General features: G+C 42.8%; 1 pseudogene across 1 annotated transcript; it reads right to left on the minus strand.

Annotated features, from left to right (window-relative positions):
* Positions 1-509: 509 nt before the first annotated feature.
* LOC122543947 (uncharacterized) lies at positions 510-18,400 on the minus strand (annotated as a pseudogene). The gene is made up of 2 exons (XR_015754554.1): positions 18,188-18,400; positions 510-1,481 (listed from the first exon to the last, which is right to left on the minus strand). The product of XR_015754554.1 is annotated as an uncharacterized LOC122543947 (transcript).
* Positions 18,401-19,492: the final 1,092 nt, after the last annotated feature.

Here is a 19,492-nt window from a genome sequence, read left to right on the forward strand (position 1 = left end):
AGACACTTTACACTCACACACATATACACTCTCTCTCACACTCACAACCCCCACCCCAGACAGACAGACAGAGACAGACACACACATAGATTTGTGGGGTGAATTTGTATTTGCCGAGTTACATTGTACTTTGGTCAAAAACTGCATGAATCCATGTTAACTCAGTTTTTACATTAGAATCAGCCTAAACAGACAGCGAACACAGAGGGCTAACACTTACAACATCTTAACATATTATCTGGGCTGACACCAATTGTTACGGTTAATCTGAGAATGTAACTTTAAAAAAACGTTTTGTGATTTACATGTGAAAGAAGCGAAACTATCATGGTCATTCTCACAGATGAGAGACTTAACAAACAATCAAGGTATTTTTCAATGTATAATTTCAGTTACATCACACTGTAAACCTTTGCTATAAATGCTGTGAATTACAATTGTGTACTCCACAACTACTTGATGAAGGAGCAGTGCTCCGACAGTTAGTTGTTTCAATTAAGTCTGTTGCACTAACCTGGTGTTGTGTGGTGTTTAAGAAGATGCCTTTTGCTTTTAAATTTCTTCACACAGAACATCCAAAAGATCTCTCATCAGTGTGAACAATTTGATGGGTCAGAAGGTAGGATAAACTAGTGAATTCTTTCCCACACACAGAGCAGGTGAATGGTTTCTCCCCAGTCTGAGCGGGTTGATACTTTAGTCAATTATTTTTACTTTTAAAGCTCTTCTTGCAGTCAGAACATTTAAAAAGTCTCTCATCAATCTGAGCAATTTGGTGTGTCAGGAAGTGAGATCACTCAGTGAGTCCTTTCCCACACACTTATGCAGGTGTATCAATATATCTTCTCTGCTTTTAACACTCATCTCACATTTAGAACATTTAAATGATCTTTCATCAGAACGAACCTGCTCATAAGTCCGGAGCGTTGATTGAGCATTAATTCCCTGTCCACACATAAAGCAGGTGAATGGCTTCTCCCCATTGTGAATGTGCTGATGTGTGTACAGGTTGGACGACTGAGTGAATCCCTTCCCACACATAGAGCAGCTGAATGGCCTCTCCCCAGTGTGACTCCGTGATGAGTTTCCAACCTGATGGGTAGCTGAATCCCTTCCCACAGTCCCACAGTTTCTCCATGGTGTCAGTGTCCTTGATTTTTTTTTCCAGGTTCAGTGATTGATTGAAATCGATCTCCACAAACAGAACTTATCAATGATCTCTCCCCATCATGGATGACGTAATTAATTTTCAGGCTGAGTAGCTGGTGAATACTCTTTCAACAGTACTTTCACTGGAACACTTTCCTTGCATGTGTATGTCTTGGTGCTTTTGCAATCACACTGATGGTTAAAATCTTTTCTTATAGACAGCATTTCTTCAGAGGCTAATGATTTCAGATGCTGATGAACTGAATGACTGTCAGTTTTTCACGTGATGCACTGTTTCACCTTCTGAATGTAAATACAAACTTCTGAATGCCCTGCAAAAAGAACTTATTCTAAGTATTTCATTCTATGAAATAAACAAAAAGGCTATTCAGTCCAATTACTCTATTGTTTTTATGTTCTCCCCCCCATTATCTTCATCTCAACTTTGTATTATTACTTATTTTTCTAATCCCTTGTCCGTCCTAGACATACCTAGTTTCCTTTTGAACATATCACTACTTTGTTTCCTGCATGATTTGGAGATGCCGGTGTTGGACTGGGGTGTACAAAGTTAAAAATCACACAACTGGAAATGTGTTGCTGGAAAAACGCAGCAGGTCAGGCAACATCCAGGGAACAGGAGAATCGACGTTTCGGGCATAAGCCCTTCTTCAGGAACGTCGATTCTCCTGTTCCCTGGATGCTGCCTGTGCCCGAAACGTCGATTCTCCTGTTCCCTGGATGCTGCCTGACCTGCTGCGCTTTTCCAGCAACACATTTCCAGCTCTGATCTCCAGCATCTGCAGACCTTACTTTCTCCTTAAAAATCACACAACACCAGGTTATAGTCCAACAGGTTTAATTGGAAGCACACTAGCTTTCGGAGCTTGCAGAGTTACATTGTACTTTGCTCAAAAACTGCATGCATTCATGTAGAACTCTGCGCTCAAAAACGGCGTTATCTCACTTTTTAGATTATAATCAATCTAAACATCATGGCATAGACAGAGAACACAGGGGGCCAACAGCTTCAATATATTCTCTAGCTATCACCATTGTTAACAGCTAACCCAAGAACACAACGTTTTAATAAAAAAAGGTTTTGTGATTTACACATGAAAGAAGTGAAACTATCACTGTGTTCTAACAGATGAAAGGCTTAACAATCAATTTTTCAATGTATAATTTCAGTTACATCACACTGTAAATTTTTGCTATAAATTCTGTGTGTTACGATCGAGCCCTCCACTATCACCTGATGAAGGAGCGTCGCTCTGGAAGCTAGCGTGCTTCCAATTAAACCTGTTGGACGATAACCTGGTGTTGTGTGATTTTTAACTTTGTTTCCTGCACCATTTCCTGTGAATTTCAGGTGAATTCTCTAAATGAAGAAATCTCATGTGAAAACATTTTCTACATATTAACCCCATCCAAAACATGGATAATTTTCAATTGCTGTGTCAATTCACTGCTGAGCCTTCCTTAAAGGCCCCAGGCTGTTCAATTTTTCCCAAAGGCTGCATTATTTTAAGCTTATAAACCTCTATCTGTGTCAGTGCAGGATGGAGATTGGGAAGAGCCAAACATTTCTCTGGGTTGCAGTTTGCTTATCCTCCCATTCTCCCCACCTGGAAAAGGAGTTTATAAAACCCATCTTGGTTGGTCCAGCTCCCTCCCTTCAGCTCACTGTCCCCGCTCTCTGCAAACCCAGGAACCTTTGCGGCCACACATCCTGTTCCTAGAAGGAGCCGCCCCGTCCAGCCGTCGGCTCCATCACTCCTTCCACCTGGGCCGCAAACTCACCGATAGCACTGCGCATGCTCCATACACTATGCCTGTGCACCACTCTCCCTGTGAGCTCCATACACTACGCTTGCGTACTATTCTCCCTGTGATATGGTGGGGGTACTATCATTGGTGTGGGATACGATAGTATAGGCACTACCATTGATTCTTAAAAAATTGTATATTTCATGACTTGATTTGCTTTTACGGTTAGAGACTGGGCCAGAGATTCAAATAACAGAGCAAAGAACCAATGTGAACAGAAATCCATCTAAATTGATCCTCCATTATCCACCTGAAAGAAGGATGATATGAATTGATGGTACATCTATACAGCCCTGAAACAGCCGAAATGCTGACAGACCTCAACTGCTGGTGGCACCTGTGGGTTCACGGTGTCTCAGTGAATCACTGCCCACGCATGACTTTAAAACTTCTACCTCGTGTGAATGCATTTCTCCCATCGTAAATCCTGTAATCTTTCAAACTCTGTGTTTCAGGTTTCCAGCATCCACAATGTTTTGATTTAATTTGATTCTCCTCAGAATGGTTCACTGGTCTCAGGTTGGGGGCAATAAGATCTCGGAGTCTGAAGGTGACACTCTTCTTCATGTTGTGGGTCATACAAATGGATGGATGAAGCTGATCTCTGTGGCTGAGTGTGGTGCCTTCTCCTATTCTCAGTCTTCCTGACTTGACCATTTAGTTAAGCAAAAGTCAGTATTGATCAATTTGTGGACCTCAATCCAGCTCTTGATGGTGATTGAAACAAACCAGTCTTTTCAAATTAACTGCTTTTGATTGGAAGTAAGTGTAATAATAACTACAGACTCAGTCAATTCATTTGGGACTCAAAATATACTTGACGTAAAGTCACTTACATCATCGTGGCGAGAGAAAATTACTCTATGCATGATAGTGTGATGTCATGGGCAAAGGCAGCACCATTACCAAAATAATGGTGCCCAACCCACACAATCAAACAATTTTATTTTTAAAAATCACATGACAACTGTAGGAAGTGCAACACCTGCCCCTACACCTCTGTCCAAGGCCCCAAATAATCATTCCTAATCTGGCAGAGATTCACCTGCACCTCTTCCAACCTGGTCTACTGCATCAGTCTCTCCTGATGTGGTATCCTCTACATCAGGGAGTCAAAACGCAGACTCGGTGACCAGTTCGCAGAGTATTTGCGCTCTGTAAGCTCCAATCAACTCCAACCTCCATTGCCAGCCATTTCAACCCCTCCTCCCACTGTGTTGGCAACATGTCCATCCCAGGCCTCCTCCACTGTTAAAATAACTGGAGGAACAACACCTCATATTCCACCTCAAGAGCTTACAGCCCAATGAACATCAAGTTCAGCAGCTTCAAATTCTCCTCACACCCAACCTTCCCAGCCTTTCTCTTCCCCCCACCTCCTTAACCGGACCTAACCTATCTATCTTCCTTCTCACTTATCTGCTCCAACCTTCCTAATGACTGATCGCGATAAATCCCCACCAGCATCCACCTATCATCATCCCACCTACCCTTCCCCCAGCCCCACCCCTCTCCATTTATTTCTCAGCTCCTGTCCACCCCTAGTCTGGTAAACGGTCCTGACCCAAAACACTGACTTTCCTGCTCCTGTGATGCTGCCTGACCTGCTGTGACTTTCTAGCTTTACTTTTTTTTTTAAACACAACCCTAACCTCCAGCATCTGCAATCCTTACTACCTTCATCCTCTATTTCTGTAGCTACTTATTTTAGAATCATTGATATAAGCCTTCAGGGCCAAGGGCCTTATCTGACTTCAGTCCCATTAGTTTGTTGAATACTACTTAATGCCACATCTGTAACGCAGCCACCATCTTCTTCAGTACGCCATTTCATGGTCACTCTTCTTGAGGGGATGTTTTACTCTGATGTAGTTTATTAAGCCTGTCACATTTCACACCACCAGATCCAAATTGGCAACTTCCTTCATCGCGTCCCTTCTGCAACACTTGCCTCTTTGGACAGTTATGGAAATATTTTTCTCTGAAATTTATTTCCCTCTGTAAAAAAGGCTTTTATGGTGAAGGAAGAAACGGAATCTTGTTACAGATTTAATTACAGAATGAATCATGACAGGTATGTACTTCCTGACACCACTCTATGTCAGTACCACTTTATATGTTCTCCCTCAGTGTTGGGGATGTACACTTACCATTTGATAAAATTAACAGCTCCAGTCAGGGCCAGTAGTGTGTTTATCCTCTGTGTGGCTGCCAAGATCACTCAGCAAGTGGGATGATTGGTTGAATTCATTCCTACACAGAACAAATGAATGGCTTCTGCCTGGTGTGAATTTACAGGTGTGCCAGCAGGTTGTAAGTCTGAGAGAATCATTTTTCCACATCGTGTAAATTCACCAGTGCTTCTGCAGAGTGGATGAATCAGTGATTTTCTTCTCACACACAGAACTGTCTCACTCCAGTGTGAACCCACTGGAGTGAGAACTTTGGCAAGACTGAATCAATCTATTCCCACACTGAGCACTTGTATGGCCTTTCCCAAATGTACAAAGTTAAAAATCACACAACACCAGGTTATAGTCCAACAGGTTTAATTGGAAGCACACTAGCTTTCGGAGTGACGCTCCTTCATCAGGTGATAGTGGAGGGCTCAATCCTAACACACAGAATTTATAGCAAAAATTTACAGTGCAATGTAACTGAAATTATACATTGAAAAATTGATTGTCTGTTAAGCCTTTCATCTGTTAGAACACAGTGATAGTTTCACTTCTTTCATGTGTAAATCACAAAACCTTTTTTTAAAATTTGCATTCTCGGGTAGGCTTTTAACAATGGTGATAGCCAGACAATATGTTGAAGGTGTTAACAGCTTGTTAACAGCTAACCAGAGAATGCAACTTTTAAAAAAGGTTTTGTGATTTACACATGAAAGAAGTGAAACTATCATTGTATTCTAACAGATGAAAGGCTTAATAGACAATCAATTTTTCAATGTATAATTTCAGTTACATCACACTGTAAATTTTTGCTATAAATTCTGTGTTACGATCGAGCCCTCCACTATCACCTGATGAAGGAGCGTCGCTCCGAAAGCTAGTGTGCTTCCAATTAAACCTGTTGGACTATAACCTGGTGTTGTGTGATTTTTAAACTTTGTACACCCCAGTCCAACACCGGCATCTCCAAATCATTTCCCAAATGTGAACTTGCTGGTCTCTCAGCAGGTGGGATGAATGAGTGAACCTCTTCCCACACTCAGAGCAGTTGAACCGCCTCTTCCCAGTGTGAACTCTCAGGTGTAAATGCCAAGCAGCTGAATGTGTAAGTGTCTTCCCACAATTAAGCTGGTGATTGGCCACTCCCCAGTGTGAACCCACTGGTGTGTCTGATGGTGTGAATCCTTCAAAGCAGACTGCATAGAGAAAGCTCTCTCCTAAATTCAAAGACCAACAATATTCAGGTTCCAATGAATTAAGTGACTGTCAGATCCTTTCACAACATTTGGTTTCAGACTTCTGCAACTTTTCTATTCTAGTTTCCTGTTAAAGGTGATTACATCTTAGTATAAGATGGACATTCAAAGCAGAATACAGAATATTTCTTCTGTATTCACTTCCCAAAAACTGTAAGTCTGTAACCCATACACTCTCCTTCCATGGACTCTGAATTATGTATGGACTCTGAATTCTCCCAAAGGTGTCAATTTGATGATCAATGGAACCTTGCTCATTGCTGAGCACATGGATCATGAAATATAAAAACAGGAACAGGACATTCATCCCATTGCACCAGCTCCACCTTCAAAATTAGCATAATTGTGCTGATCTATTTTTAAACTTGATTTTCCTGATAAACCTATAACCATCAACACCCTTGTCAATCTAAAAGCTGTCTGCTGCAGGCTAATGATCCAGTTTCCATAGTTGCCTAAGGGACATCACTCCACAGACTAACAACTCTCAGAGCAGAAATTCTGTATCTTTGAAATGAGAAAGCCCTCATTTGTGATCTTTGTCACTGAGTTGTAGAATCCCTCACAAGAGTAAACAATTTCTCAGCACCTATCCAATCAAAGGGCTTCAATTCTATTTGTTTCAATAAGATCACGTCTCATTCATTTAAAGACTCAGTCAAGTGAACCTTTTCAAACTGCTTCCAAAGTCGGTATGTCTCTCCTTAAGGACACAGACCCAAGGAATAGACTCTGGATCAACCCTCACCAATGCTCTACACAGTGATAAGAAGATCTAACATTTAAACTCTTTCAGCAAAGGTCAACATTCCAAAGTTCCATCCCAATTACGCAATATCTGCTTGCTAACTTGCTTTGACTCAAGTAGCAGGACAGCAGATTCCTCCGTACAGCAGCCTTGTGCAGAATCTTTCCATTTAAATAATATTCAACTATTCAATTATTTCGGTCAAAGTGGGATTTATTACATATTATGATATAGGTGCCATTGCCTTCACCTCCACGCGTACTCGGCCCAATTATATTCCATTTTAGAGTGCACCTTCCTGCTTTCCTACTGTGAGAAACGAAGCTCACTCACTTCAATAATTTCAGTCCAAGACAAGATCTGAAACAATCAATCAGTATGTTTATTATACGCTTGCAAACGTGGTGTCTAAAATAGACACCCAGAGCTTAGCTAGTACATATCTTATATAGGATTCACTACTCCAAACCCGGTGCCCATTACTTTTGTTTATCTCCTGCCTTATCCGGCCTTGTGCATAACAAAGTACAAGTTTTACTTGGCCATTTCACCACATCCTGCTGTGGTCCATTGTTAGGTATATCCTCCCTCACTGTCATCTATTTCCCCTACCTGTGACCTTTCCTTCCATTCCTTAACCATATTGAACCTTATGACATTTTAATTGTTATTTTTTTGTTTTTGCAGAAGTGGGAAACAGATGCTTATAACTACTGTTTGTACAAGCATGTCTGGCTTAACCTACATCCTCACAGCATCTTATCTATTTGTCTGTAACATCTACCATTGTTTGCAGGCACATTTCATTCTTGTATGCACATTTTAGCTAATACAAAAATAATTATATATTTCCTTCACATAGTTTTCATTCTTGGTTGAAACAATTATCCACTGGTGTGAGTCCATTTACCTTGCATAAGTAATTATGATTGCAGAAGTAACATTACTTTACCTATATCCCACAATTTCCCCCTTTTTCTTTAATTATCATTTGTTATCTTCTGCATTTTTCTTTTGTGCATCGCCCCTTAAATTCGCAAGCATTATTCCAGATATTTCATCTATCTCGGTCTCACTCACCCCCTCATTATTTAATCGATAAAGTTCCTCTGCCTGATTCCCTTTTCGGGGCATCTGTTTCATTAAGGCTGTCCCAATCAGTCTTTGGGCGAGCCCTCGTATACAGGGTATGATACAACAGCCAATGGCTACGAATACCCCGGCTGCTACTACTATCAGGGAAGTAAGGATGGAGACCACCACCCCCTTCCATTTTCCAAACCATGATTCAAGCCATCCCGTGAGAGATATGTGTCTACTCCTGAATTCTCAGCCAGTTCCTCTGCTAAAGTAGTCAATCCCCTTAAGGCCCGAGTAATTGAACTATCAGGCGCAGTGTTATTAGGAATAAAGGTACATCAGCTTCCTCCTAACATCACTCACACACACCCTTTTTCCGCTAAAATCATATCAAGGGCTATTCTGTTTTCCCATGCCATTCTACTTGTCGCATCAAGCTGTTCTGATATTCCTTTAACCGCATCTCTTGTATAATTTATAAATCGCTGTTGATTATAGAAAAAGTAATTTATCCAATCTACATTTTTATTAATTGTTACCCACCAAAAGAGAGCTGACTCAAAGCCTGCTGCAACCTGGTTACGAGCCTTGAATTCATCAGGTACTGCCCTAGGAACTCCTACCGAATCAAGATAAATCCTGTCATCAAAAGAAGCGTCTAACAGTGATCTCTTACTTCTTCCCTTTTTCCCTACGATCTTTTCCTTCTCAAATGCCAGAGTAAATGGAATTGTCAATTGTACAATTGCACATATCCCTCTCCAATCCGGAGGTAGAGTGGGTCTCAATATTTTGCCTCCACAGTACCACCATAGATCCGCTTGGGGAACCTTTAGTGCGGAGTAGTTCCCTCCCTTGTCCGTTTCGGTGACATTCTTAATCTCTGTACATAATTTCAGCTCCCCCAAATCTCTAGACCGATTTGTACCTCGTCTATGCACACACGACGTGTGATTTCCGACTGCGGCTGAAAATGTGGAGGGGGGGGCTTTTAATCTTTCTTCTCCAAGGGAGGGAACATCAGAGATAGGGAGGTATAATTCCTATCATTCCATGCAGTCTTATCCTGATACAGGGCTATCATACATTTCATGCCCTTCCTGTCTCGCTTCCACCCGAGAGGAAAGGGAACCACCTGGGCCACGGGTCTACCGGAGGCACACGCAATACAATTGCTCTTGTTCAGACTTTTTACAGTATACTTACTCATTCAACACAGGCATTTGCATCCCCGTACCCAGTTTCTATTGACTACTTTAAAGGTCATTGGGAGGGGTGAAAGGTTGTACCTTATTATCCAGTAGTTCTGCCCGCTTTCCCTGTCCGATGTTAATTTAAAAACAACAGCCCGAGAAATCATTCCCGTTTGTTTTCATTTCTATTCCAAATTTTTCATTTAATTGTACCTGATAGATGCCCCCCCCCCCCCCCCCCCCACCAGAATTGCTTTGTGCCATGTAGTTTTCTTTATCATTAGGTATATTGACTTACACTTTTTATCGGGACAATCGAGAGCTGGTCGGAAGGGGGCCCGGTGTACTGTGACGAGACCATTATACCAAGTACCATCCCCGAGGCCATTCCCATAGGGCTTAAGATGTATCTCTGAGCTGCGGTACTGTCTCCGATTATCTACATCCCCAGAATTTACTAAGCTGAGTGCATCAGCGTCTATTACTTGTGGATTATCAGACTCAGGAACCGTTAGTAACACATATGAAAATGACATTTGACAAAATCCCAATACTAAGAGGGCTAGTATCATAACTCTAAGCATCCTCAGCATTCTAAAAATCGTGCTGAAGCACAAAAAGACTTAATATACGATCCTACAGAAACAATCCTGCGCTCGTGTCACCACTGTATAATCAATTACTCAAAGTCTCTTTAGCCTGAGTTTCAGCGGTTCTTGCGTTGATTCGGCCGTCCAGACTTCTTCCTCAACTGGAGATTCCACAGGCCCTTTGATCCGAGTGTAGTGAGTCCAGCCTTTCTCCACCGTCCTTATTGCCGTTTCGGTAGTCAAAAGAGCCTGCTACGGCCCTTCCCAGTCCGGTTGCAATTTAGTCCCTGTCCATGATTTTACTAAGACCCAATCTCCCGGCCGGATGGGATGAACGGTGAATTCAAGGGGCGGAGTCTGTGCCAATAAACCCTGTTTCCTGAGGAAAGACAAAGAGGAGGACAAGCCCAGTATATAGTTCTTTAAGAACAAGTCTTTAGTTTCGGGAATTGGCAATTCTCTGTTCTTTCCCAGATAAGGTAATCCAAATAAGATTTCATAGGGGGATAGTCCCAAATCTTTCCTTGGGACTGTTCGTACTCGCAAGAGAGCTATAGGTAAACATTTGGTCCAAGGGAGTCTGGTTTATATTATCAATTTAGAAAACTGTGTTTGAGTGTTTGGTTCATTCTCTCAACCCTTCCCGATGATGGCGGGTGCCATGGAGTATGGAACTCCCAGGAAATTCTCAACCCTTTCATTACCCCCTGTAACACTTTAGGGGTAAAATGAATTCCTTGGTCGGAACCTATATGGTTCACTAGCCCATATCGGGGAATTATGTGCTCTAATATTGTTTTAGACACCCCACTCGCAGTGGCGGTAGCCAGGGGGTATGCCTCAACCCAATCAGATAGATGATCTACTATGATCAGCATATATTTTAGTCTTCCTACTCTGGGTAGCTCAGTATAATCTACTTGTATACTCTGGAAGGGTCTCAATCCCGGGTCTCTTCCTCCCTGGGTCTGTTTTCTCAAGACTTTCTTATTTACCTTTCTGGATATTATACATCCCTCACACACTTGTTTAGCAATTGTATATATTCCTTTACATCCATATTGCCTAAGAACTAAATCACACATTGCTTGATGTAGGACAGCCATAATTTCTTACATCATCATTTTGTTTAACATTTCCCTTTCATCAGGTAACATCCAATGCCCGTCTGCTGTTTTTGCAGCCCCTAAACCTTTCAATTCTTTTTCCTCTCTTTCAGTAAATATAGGAGCTTCCCGAGGACCTGGGACAGTAGGTATTAGGGAATGAATCACCACTTCTTGTGGGTTCAGGGCTGCTTCCTTACCCACTTCATCGGCTAATCTATTCCTCCTAACTTTTGGTTCATTTCCTTTCTGATGACCATTTACATGCACTACCGCTATTTCTCGGGGGAGTAATAGGGACTCCAAGACCTGTTTAATCAACTCCTCATGTGCTAATCCCTTCCCCCGGCTATTGATCCGTCCTCTTTCCTGCCATATCTTTCCGAAAGTATGCACAATACCAAATGTATATTTAGAGTCACTGTATACTGTTTCCTCTTTATTTTCTAATGCCCTAAGGGCTCTTTCCAATGCATAGAGTTCGCAGGTCTAAGCTGACCACCCATTTGGCAACCTTCCTGCCTCTACCACACTACCTTTCATCCCATCTACGACTGCATACCCATTATGTCTTTTCCCTTCAGTCACCCGGGATGATCAGTCTATAAAAAGTCGGGCTCCTGCATGAAGTGGAACATCTCTCAGGTCCATGCGGACCTTAGCTTGGTATTCTATAATGTGAAGGCAGTCGTGCTCTGGATTCTGAGGAGATTCTCCTTCCCCTTTCCGAAGAAAGGCAGCTGGATTTAAACAATTGCCCATGACCAACACTAGATTATCCTTTTTTATTAATATTGCCTCATATTTCAGAATCCGCGAGTCTGTCAACCATCGCCCAACTTTTTGGTTTAGGATCGTTCTCACTTGGTGTGAGGTGCTTACTATTAGGGCTCCCCCAAATGTAAGCTTCCTGCTTTCCTCCACCAACAGTGCAGTGGCAGCCACGGCCTGCACACACTCAGGCCACCCCCGGGATACTGGATCCAATAGCTTCGAAAGATATGCTACTGGCTGTTTCATTTCTCCCCACCTCTGGGTTAATACTCCCAAAGCCACTCCCTTATCTACGGTAGCAAAGAGGTAGAAAGGTTTATCGAGAGAAGGTAAGGCTAATACGGGGGCATGAATCAGATCTCTTTTGAGTTCCTCAACTAGTTCTTTTTCCTCATCATCCCAACTTAGACACTTTGGTTCCTCCTCTAATAGTTTGAGATATAATTTCTTAGTCTTTTGAGCATAAGAATCAATCCACAATCTGCAATATCCCATTAGACCCAAAAATTTACATAACTCCTGTTTAGTCCTGGACAGTGGCATCCCCACTATTCCCTCTATCTGCTTTGCCTCACTAACTAAATGTCCCAAGTATTTCACTTCTCACTCCACATATTGTAGTTTGTTTTTAGATACTCGCAGTCCCTGCTGACCCAGGAAATTCAATAATTTGTTCGTGGCTTCTACTACTCTTTCTCTTCTTTTTCCTATTACTAAGAGGTCGTCTACATACTGCAACAGGGTAGTTCCCTTGGGGCTGCTAAATTTCTCCAATATTTGTTCTAACATCTATCCAAATAAATTTGGGGATTCCGTAAACCCCTGGGGGAGCGCGGTCCACCGGTATTGCTGTTTCCGTCCTGTCTTGGGATCTTTCCATTCAAAGGCAAACAAATTCCTACTTTCCTCCGCCAAGGGACAAGTTCAAAAGGCACCCTTTAAATCTATCACACTAAACCATTTGTGGTCATGAGGGATCTTACTTAATAACGTGTAGGGGTTTGGCACCACTGGGTGCCTGATCTGTACTATTCGATTCAATGTTCTCAAATCCTGCACCAATTGATAAGATTAGATTACTTACAGTGTGGAAACAGGCCCTTCGGCCCAACAAGTCCACACCGCCCCGCCGAAGCGCAACCCACCCATACCCCTACATGTACCCCTTACCTAACACTATGGGCAATTTAGCATGGCCAATTCACCTGACCTGCACATCTTTGGACTGTGGGAGGAAACCGGAGCACCCGGAGGAAACCCACGCAGACACAGGGAGAACGTGCAAACTCCACACAGTCAATCGCCTGAGGCGGGAATTGAACCCGGGTCTCTGGCGCTGTGAGGCAGCAGTGCTAACCACTGTGCCACCGTGCCACCCACATAAGTTCCATCGGATTTCCGCACTGGTAGAATTGGGGTATTATAAGGAGACATACATGGCTCCAATAGTCCCTCTCTAATCAGTCTCTCAATTACTGGCTGCAGTCCTTGTTTACCTTCTATGGAAATGGGATATTGTCGCTCACAGACAACATCCCCTTTCCTTTTTAAAAACTTATTTCTAGGGGAGGGATCTGTAGTTTTCCACGATTCCCTTCTCTAGCCCATACAATAGGGTCTATCTCTCTCTCTCTACATCCTCTGTCAACATTACTATTTGTACAACTATTTCTTTTTCCTGAATTCCAATCTCCAGTCCTAAGAGGATAATTAAATCTCTCCCTAGTAAGTTACTTCCTGTATCAAGGATATACAACAGTTCCCCTGTGACTCTATCCTTAAGACCTTCTATTATCATAGGTTCAAATACTGGAACAGTAAATCCTTCCCCTTTTACCCCGAAACAGTAATTGACTGTGTTGATATTCCTACTTTCTTTGGTTTAAAATTCAGTGATGACTGTACTGCCCCCGTATCTACTAAGAAGACAACCTCTTCCCTACAGGGTCCCACCTTCAAGTTCATCAAGGGTTCCCAGTGGGTCCCCGGGGGCAGGAACCCGACACCCCTATTCTTCATCAAAATTCATTCACGGAATTGCCCTTTCTTCCCTTTGTAGATCAGGACACTCCCGCTTAAAATGCCCTATCTTTCCGCAATAATAGCATCCTGCCTGTGGAGACTTCCATCTCTGCCCCTGTCGCCCGAACCCTCTATCAAATGCTCCCCCTTGTCCTCTCCCTCTCCCTCTCTGTCCTACATGCTGCCACCCACCGCTCCGGTTGCTCACTATTGGTTCCATTCTTTTCTTAACTACATCATCAACCATAGCTACCATCATTTTTGCCTTCTGTTTTTGTCTCTCATCCTCTCTCTTTACAAACACTTTCTGCGCCTCTCTTAACAATTCATCTAATGGTTTTTTGCTCCACTCTTCTATCTTCTGTATCTTTCTCTGTGTGTCTGGCCATGCCTTTGTCACAAAATGTACTTTCAAAAGACCCTGTGTCACTGGTTCATTCCAGAGTATTTTTGCATTGAGTCTCTTAAACCTTTGCAAGAAAGCTGAGAGAGTCTCATCTTTCTCCTGTCTAACTTCACAGGCTCTAGTCAAATTCTGTGACTTTGGAACTGCCTCTTTTATTCCTTTTAGAATCAGGTCTTTCAATTCCTTCATTTCTTCTCGACGCTCCGAGTTTTGATTTTCCCACTGGGGGTCTCCGAGGGGAAACTTCGTCTCTCCCTGTCCAGCGTCCTCATCCCCAATTGGATGTTCCCTGTCCCATATTTTAATGGCTGCTCCTCGTACAAGTCCCCTTTCTTCCCCAGTAAATAGTATATTCAAAACTCAGTCCATTAACTCAGTCCATGTATACAGACTGGGCCCCAAAAATTGATCAATTTGTTCAGACAGCCCTACCGGATCCTCAACTAGGACCTTCATCTCCTTTTTAAATGTTCTGACCTCCCCACTGCTGAGGGGGGCACTTACAAACCCAATCTCTTTGTCCCCTATTGGTACCTACCGAAGGGGATAAGTCTTTATGTTCTTCCCCTTTTTTTGTTTTTGTTTTTCCCCCTTCGGCTTTGGTTTAGATACTCCGGAGGCCTCCACTACATCTACTTTATCTTCCCTTTCTTTTGTTGAGGATTGAGGGTCGAGAACAACAACATCTCCGTCCACCGCCCCTTCGTCCTCCTCTTGTGGGTCATCTGTTCCCTGTCCCTGTCTGTCTGTCTCTCCTCCTCCCCCATTTTCACCTAATCTGATTATATGGTATGGGGTGGTGGGGGGGAAGCAGCCAAGAGGATCCCAGGGACTGGGTGGGGCAGAGGGGGAATCCTTTGTCTTTACTACCATCATTCCCAAACTGCCCTTCCAACAGGACGCATAGTCCGCCTCCGGTGTTCGAGGTGAGCTGCTGGGATGGATTGAGGATTGGCTGTCTAACAGAAGGCAGAGAGTTGGGATAAAAGGTTCTTTTTCAGAATGGCAGCCGGTGACGAGCGGTGTCCTGCAGGGTTCGGTGCTGGGGCCACAGCTGTTCGCATTATATATTAATGATTTGGATGAGGGAACCGGGGGCATTCTAGCGAAGTTTGCCGATGATACGAAGTTAGGTGGACAGGCAGGTAGTACTGAGGAAGTGGGGAGGCTACAGAAGGATCTAGACAGGTTGGGAGAGTGGTCCAGGAAATGGCTGATGGAATTTAACGTGAGCAAGTGCGAGGCCTTGCACTTTGGCAAAAAGAATAAAAGCATAGACTACTTTCTAAATGGTGAGAAAATTAATAAAGCCAAAGCACAAAGGGATCTGGGAGTGCTAGTCGAGGATTCTCTAAAGGTAAACATGCAGGTTGAGTCCGTGATTAAGAAAGCGAATGCAATGTTGTCTCTTATCTCAAGAGGGTTGGAATATAAAAGCAGAGATGTACTACTAAGACTTTATAAAGCTCTGGTTAGGCCCCATTTGGAGTACTGTGTCCAGTTTTGGTCCCCACACCTCAGGAAGGACATACTGGCACTGGAACGTGTCCAGCGGAGATTCACACGGATGATCCCTGGAATGACAGGTCTAACATATGAGGAACGGCTGAGGATACTGGGATTGTATTCGTTGGAGTTTAGAAGATTAAGGGGAGACTTAATAGAGACGTACAAAATAATACATGGCTTGGAAAAGGTGGATGCTAGGAAATTGTTTCCGTTAGACGAGGAGACTAGGACCCGTGGACACAGCCTTAGAATTAGAGGGGGTCATTTCAGAACAGAAATGCGGAGACATTTCTTCAGCCAGAGAGTGGTGGGCCTGTGGAATTCATTGCCACGGAGTGCAGTGGAAGCCAGGACGCTAAATGTCTTCAAGGCCGAGATTGATAGATTCTTGTTGTCTAGAGGAATTAAGGGCTACGGGGAGAACGCTGGTAAGTGGAGCTGAAATGTGCATCAGCCATGATTGAATGGCGGAGTGGACTCGATGGGCCGAATGGCCTTACTTCCACTCCTATGTCTTATGGTCTTATTCTTGTATGCACATTTTAGCTAATACAAATTAATTATATATTTCCTTCACACAGTTTTCATTCTTGTTGACTCAGCTCTTGGTTGAAACAATTACACATGGGATTGAGTTCATTTACCTTGCATAAGTAATTATGATTGCAGAAGTAACACTACTTTATCTATATCCCACACAACCTATGGCATCGTCAGCTAACTTGGCTACATTAGAGTCAGTTCCTTTGTCATTGAGAACCAGTGCAATACATTAGAATTGCAAGCAAGGTGATGGAATAAAAGGGACAATTACAACATGGACACAGAATTTTGGCAGTAATGTGAAACAGAGAATAATGGTTAATGGAAGTTCACCAAGCCAATGGAAGTTTTATATCACAACTTTCCAAAGGTGCCTTGTTTTCTTGAAATATTTTGATTAAACTTGGTGTACAGAGCAATTTGAATGGTGAAAGATAATATGAATCCGGAAAATGCTGTGAACTATTTTCCTGCGGCAATCTTCCTAGCAATATCTTGATCAATCAAGTACAAACGTACTTGCCAACCAATTGTGAGATATAGGTAAATTAATGTTTCTTCTGCAGTTCTGTAATTCTGCAATTACTTTGTATCAGAAATTATAAATGAACTCATACCAGTGTGTAATTGTTTCAGCCAAGAGCTGAGTCAACAAGAATGGAAACTATGTGAAGGAAATATATAATTGTTTTTGTATTAGCTAAAGTGGTATGCCAGCATGAAACGTGATTGCAAAACAATGGTAGATATTATGGGCAAATAGATAAGATGTTGTGAGGGGATGCAGTCAAGCTAGAAAGCCTGTACAAACAGTAAGTTTCCCACTTTTACAGAGACTCAGGAACAAACCCTAATTAAAGAGGTCATAAAGATTAGAGTGGTCTCAGGAGAAGCCCAGATGGAAAGAGTAGATAATGATGAAGAAAGAATATGCCTAACAATGACTTGCAGTGGGATGAGGTCAAACAGCCTTGTGAGGCCAGAAATAAGCATTTTGTCACAGACAAGGCCGGATAAGATAAGAGATAAGCAGGAGTGGTGGGACCAGTTTTAGGGAAATGGAGGATGTAAACAGGGGGAGAAACAATGAAATAAGAAAAAAATATGTAAGAACCAAATTATATAAATATCAAGAATTTGTTGAATTTGGTGTGTTTTGTCCTCTGCAAGTTTAAAAATAAAGGACACTACTGATTCAGATTTTGTCTCGGACTGCAATTATTTAAGTGTGTGAGCTTTGTTTCTCACAATTGGGGGCTGTCCGGGATTTTCTTCCATCGCCGGGGGGAGTGGCTGGCCTTGGACACTGGGAAGATGTGTCCCGTTCCCAATTGAGGAGCGGTCTCGTGTCCTGGTTTGGTCCGCTCCCTTGGGCGACTGGTACGGATCCCACAAGAGAGACATCTGAATCAGACAATGATAGGAGCTCAATATAAAATACGGCTACAAGGGGCCAGGCAACTCTGTGCACAGACCAAAGTAAGAAAATTGACTTTTAAGTATTGCCTTGGTGGCCGGGATTGAGTTTTAGTAGTTAATAAGGGACTAACGAAGGAACTCAATATGGGTTTTGCCGTGGGTAAGGAAAAAGCCTCCGGGAAAACAAAAGAAGAAAAAGGCAATGGAAATGGAGGCGGGGTCCCTTACAACATGGCAAAATACTTCTACCTTCCACATGCCAATAAAGTCTTTAGATCATCATGGTGTCCTGTTAAATCCCCTTGAACAGTGAACGTTAGATAAGAGGCCATTTAATTCAAATAAAGAAATGTGCCCAAGCTGGGATTGCAAAATATGTCAATACCTTTTCGAAACAGGCATTCTCAAACCAAACTTTCCAAAGCCTATTCCCTCACTGGATTCATTGCCGTCAGCTGCTGTGAGCGAAGTTTTCCTCCGAGGATGAGAAATTGCTGCGCCTGTAACAATATTGTTACATCTCAGATGTTGCACAGAGGCGGAAGTTTGGGTGAAGCTTATCGGACAACTTCGGCATTGGTCCGTCCGACAATAGAGCTGGGGAATGTCTGAAGCAGCCAATAGGAATCGCTGTGTTCGGCTGTGACGTTCTCGGATTCCAAGCTGCATCCCAAGCGCGCAGGCACAGGAAGGATAGATATACATAAATAGGAGATTCTGAGGTCAAATCTTGATGTTGCATGTCCTGTACATTGAAAGCCACCTTGTGCCTTTTTTGTGCTGTATATAGTAACAATAAAGGTCATATTTTGAGTCTTCTTCAATTACTCTGACTTTCATAGATAGATATGAGTTCTATCAGAAGGGTCTCCCCAGTATGAACACGCTGGTGTGCCATGAGATGAAGTTTCTGAGTGAATTCCTTTCCACACTCACAACAGGTAAGTGGTCTCTCTCCATTGTGCGTCCTCTGGCGTGCACTGAGTTGAGATGACCATATAAACATGGATCCACAGTGAGAGCACCTGAATGGTCTATTATCAGTGTGAACACATTGATGTGACTTCAGTTCCCCTGAGCTTTTATAACATTTCCCACAATCTGAACATTTGAAAGATCTCTCCTCAAGTGTGAACACACTGGTGTACCTTGAGTCAATGCATCCCTGGCCACATTCAGACCAAGTAAATGGCCTTTCTCTAGTGCGAAAACACTGTGTCTAGTGAGTTGTGATGATTTTCTAAACCCAAACCACAGTGAGAGCACCTGAACATGTAAATAGGTCGATGGAGCATCAGTTCCATGGCATGTTTAAAGCACTTCCTGCAGCATGAACATTTAAAAGATCTCTCCTCAGTGTGAACACGTTGATGGAACTGCAGATGGCTGGAACTTTTAAAGCACTTTTCACAGTCTGAACATTTAAACGGTCTCTTCACAGTATGAACCTGGTGTGCCTTGAGGTCATGCGACCGAATAAAGCCAATTTCACAGTCAGGGTAGATGAATGGCCTCTCCCCAGTGTGCATGTCCTACTTGACAGTGAGGTGAGATGACCACTTGAAGCCAGCTCCAGAATCAAGAGTATCTGAACCATCTCTCCTCAGTGTGAACATGCTGATGTGACATCAGTGACATTAGAACTTTTGAAGCACTTCCCACAGTCCATATGTTTAAAAGGTATCTCCTC

The sequence above is a fragment of the Chiloscyllium plagiosum genome, unplaced genomic scaffold (assembly GCF_037043375.1).
Source record: "Chiloscyllium plagiosum isolate Xiang-an unplaced genomic scaffold, Cpla_swu_hap1 HiC_scaffold_46, whole genome shotgun sequence".
In the NCBI taxonomy this organism is placed as follows: Eukaryota; Metazoa; Chordata; class Chondrichthyes; order Orectolobiformes; family Hemiscylliidae; genus Chiloscyllium; species Chiloscyllium plagiosum.